This window comes from Oncorhynchus keta, chromosome 35 (genome assembly GCF_023373465.1).
Source record: "Oncorhynchus keta strain PuntledgeMale-10-30-2019 chromosome 35, Oket_V2, whole genome shotgun sequence".
In the NCBI taxonomy this organism is placed as follows: domain Eukaryota; kingdom Metazoa; phylum Chordata; class Actinopteri; order Salmoniformes; family Salmonidae; genus Oncorhynchus; species Oncorhynchus keta.
This window is the reverse complement of record NC_068455.1, coordinates 37496279-37499150: the sequence shown is the minus strand read 5'-3', so window position 1 is coordinate 37499150 and position 2872 is coordinate 37496279. Positions and strand designations below refer to the sequence as shown.

The 2872-nt window shown below is 40.4% G+C and overlaps 1 long non-coding RNA gene across 1 annotated transcript; it reads left to right on the top strand.

The window, feature by feature from the left end:
* The first annotated feature begins 590 nt into the window (after positions 1 to 590).
* Positions 591 to 2110, top strand: LOC118369266 (uncharacterized). The gene is made up of 2 exons (XR_004822536.2): positions 591 to 739; positions 1340 to 2110. It is a non-coding gene; the product is annotated as an uncharacterized LOC118369266 (long non-coding RNA).
* The last annotated feature ends 762 nt before the right edge of the window (positions 2111 to 2872 follow it).

The window sequence follows — 2872 nt, the reverse complement described above, 5'->3', positions numbered from 1 at the left end:
TTATTTCTTTACTTACCTATTGTTCACCTAATACCTTTTTTGCACTATTGGTTAGAGCCTGTAAGTAAGCATTTCACTGTAAGGTCTACCTACACCTGTTGTTTTCGATGCACGTGACAAATACACTTTGATTTAATTTGATTTACCTCAAGAGGTCGCTATAAGACCTGTTTACGTGTAAAACTTTTCTTTGCCATTTACCAGGCAAAATATCTTCCATAAATATATGTTGAGCACCATAAACTAAACTACCTATAGGAGTAGTATTGTAGATGTCCCCATCATGCTCATTGAGGTCCACCTTCTCTGAGGAAGGTTTAGAGAAAAATAGTCTCGAACTTCAAATTATTTGCCTGTGAATTTGCCTAATATTCACTGACATTATATAAAGAAAGACAATAATTAAAAACACAAAGGATATGTGTATTGCTGACAGTCACCCCCTAAGATGATATATATAGGAAGAGGTCTCAGCCCTTTGGTTTAATGGGAGGTTTCTGATAAACTGTAGGTTTCTATTTGAGGGGTAGGCCAGTTGGTTTTGGGGATGTGCCCTTTTGACCTGACGTCACACTCTATGGGGGTATAAAATCCCCTGGATTTGTCCTCCGCGGTGAGAAAAGACAGGACAGTCACACTACGCGTAATTGAGGTTGAGAAAGAAATCAATAACAAAATGACTAAAATTGTGATGGCTTATATTGGATTCCTTCTCCTTGCCATTCCGTTTTCATCACACGTAAGAACTTTTCTAAAATGACTTACTCTTTAACATGTTTGTTTCGGTTGAACAAAGTATTTAATTAGGCTATCCATTCTGTAGAGTAAAGGCATTTCAACAGTACAGCTACGACATTCAATATGGATTATTGTTGATAAACTATAAATGAATCAGTGTAGGATTTATTTAGACTATCGACGGGTTTTCTCATTGACAAGCTAATGATTGCGAGTATAATTGGTATCCGCTGTTTTGTCTGACTGGCGAAATCTAGCGTGCGAGCGCGATATGAAACGGTGACGCCTCCCATCAAATACTGAATACTTACTATAGTTACTTCAAGATGCATAGGCTAATGTAACTTGAGAGCGACGGTATCTTTCTGCTGCGCAATTCAAATGCAGGGTGTTGGCAGTTAACATTCCCACAAGATGATGGCACTTATGACATGTCAAGTTTTGTAAGGCGCATGGCAATATCTTCTCCGAACATAATGCACATGTTTTTGCCCTATTGAGAATTGTCCTGATTCGTCAATTGCTTAAGCTTGACTTGTTTGTAACATGCGAAGTTTGTCGCCAATCCTCAATGACGCGACCCTCTGCTCTCCTGTTTTAGGTCCACGCGCAAACCGCTACCACACAGTCCACTGCCATGACTGCTCCGATCAAAGCTGGCGACGTGAGTTCTAACATGACCAAGATGCCCGATGTCACTACCAAGAACATCACCATTCCCAAAGGAGCCAGTGCGTCCTTGCAGTACAGCCCCGTCACGCTCCTCATCCACATTGCGGTGGTGGGTTCGCTCATACAGGGCCGTTTCTAGAGCACTCATGTGCACTGAACACACAGCCAGGATTCACATCGGCGGCCTAGCTGGGCAAACTGGTTCACAAACCAATTTTAACAATTTCGTTGGACTGTCAAATTGGGAAGTACCGGACGAGAAACCCTTTCTACTTCACGCATGGGAATTCATATTTGCGCATAAACCAGTAGGCCTACCCATTCCGTGGACACTGGCCCCAAGCACATATGGCCTAACGTGTGGTCCACTCTGTGGAGGCAGGCTGAGGATGTACGAAACTCTTTACTTGTTTGGTTCCTGTGTACAGACGACAGGGGTCGTTAGTGATTGTTTTGCAGTTTATGCAGTGTACATTTTTGTTGTGCTAGGGGACAATGTTGGTTGATACTTACACATCCATTTATCTGACCTGTTGCATGTGTCCATACAGTGTTATTTCTATTCCTGCAAAGGATACTTTGTCATAGGGTTGATGTACACTTGTGATTTTAGTGTAGTATAATGTTTATTGTAAAAACATCATGATATAACTTGCAGCCTAATATGCTCATAGCTTGTTCAATAAAGTTTTGACATTTACTTGTGACAATGTATGTTTTCACTTTCTCATAGGCTACAATAACATTTGAAATGAACATAGTCCTTAGTATTTTAAAGCTTAGCTGCCCAGTAATACTTATTCCACTTCCTCCAGTGCTAAATGATTACCTAAAATACAAGGTGTAGTGTCCCAATATTTCATGATGCATCCTTGACTAGGCTACTAAACTTTAAACCGTCTTCGCAGATGACTTCTTGTTTTTGCCTCAGTTTCGCACACATTGATGGGCTTTTACAACAATACATTTGTAGAATTATATCTACTTTTTCTCACACATTGTAAAAGTCAACCGTGGTTGTGTCAAAGCTGTGCTTGAACCTTTTCTGCTGTCAATTGGTGTTTCACTATGGCGGAAGCATAGCTGTGGGGGTGCGGTGTTTCAATCCAGCTAATTAGTCAAATTCTCCACTACTCAAATCTGCCGTTGGAAGAAAATGTATTTAGATAAAGTAACAGCATCAAGCTAATATTTTTTTGCACACAGCTGCTGTTTTGACCACTAACCTCAAGTTAGACAAAGTTACAGGGTATGTAATTGTCTACTTTGTCTGTTCACCGACTCAAAATATTGACCATGGAATTTGCAGTACAGCTGTTTTAGTAACTGCATTACCACATCCAACTTTTCCTGATCTGCCGTTTTGACTACTAACGCAACAAGTTAGACATTTTCAAAGAAACATTCCCATGCTTTTCATATCTGGATTTGGAATCATATGTACCAATCTCTAGATGGCGCT